Raw genomic sequence first — 938 nt, 5'->3', positions numbered from 1 at the left:
TTAGTTTTGTAAAATATCATGTAAGAAACGAGTTGCCAGTCCAGGTTTGATACACGATACTGGATGCTTAGGGCTACTGCACTGGGATGACCCAGAGGGATGATATGGGGAGGGAGGAGGGAGGAGGGTTCAGGATGGGGAACACATGTATACCTGTGGTGGATTCATTTTGATATTTGGCAAAACTAATACAATTATGTAAAGTTTAAAAATAAAATAAAATTAAAAAAACAAAACAAAACATGTAAAATAAAATGAGTCCTCAGAATAAAAAAGTAGAAAATTCTGTGACACTTCAGTTTTTGATTGAACTAAAAGATCTTTTCTTCTTTCAAAAGGTTTTAAAGAATTAGACATACACCCAGAGGATGAAATGCTATTCATTAATGAAAAACAATGCTTCTAGACTTTGGAGCTCTAGTGTGACAGTTAAGAGCTTGAAAACTTTCACTTTAATCGTCACAACAATTAAGAGGTGAAAGACTGAAAATCAATAACTCTTCTTAGATCTAGGAGAGACTTGAGGTTATAGGACAAATAACACCCTGAATATTAGAGCCCCAAGCAGATACAGAAAACCAAAGCTTAGCTGGCATAGAAACTGGTCAGCAACCCCTCTGAAGTCAGTATCAGGTAGGGATACTTCAAGGTTAATTGGCTAATTTCTGGAGACTGAGCATGAACTAGCTTGAGAGAGAAACACAACTCCTGGAGGCTTGAGCATGGGGTACGAGAGGCAAAAGGCTTCGATGAGTTTTATCTCTAAGACCTTAGGGGAAAGATGACAGAAAAATTCCATCCTGCTTCCAGAAAGAAGGGATAAATAACCATTTATAATAAGTCCACAGCAATTTGTTTTCCTTAGCAAAAGCCTGCTCTCATTACTAGTTTTTACCAGCATCTAATCAAATGGGGAAAGGGTAATACCCAATTCTTCC

This window comes from Bison bison, unplaced genomic scaffold, assembly GCF_000754665.1.
Source record: "Bison bison bison isolate TAMUID 2011002044 unplaced genomic scaffold, Bison_UMD1.0 scf7180017864476, whole genome shotgun sequence".
In the NCBI taxonomy this organism is placed as follows: Eukaryota; Metazoa; Chordata; class Mammalia; order Artiodactyla; family Bovidae; genus Bison; species Bison bison.
Note: the sequence above shows the minus strand (reverse complement) of the source record.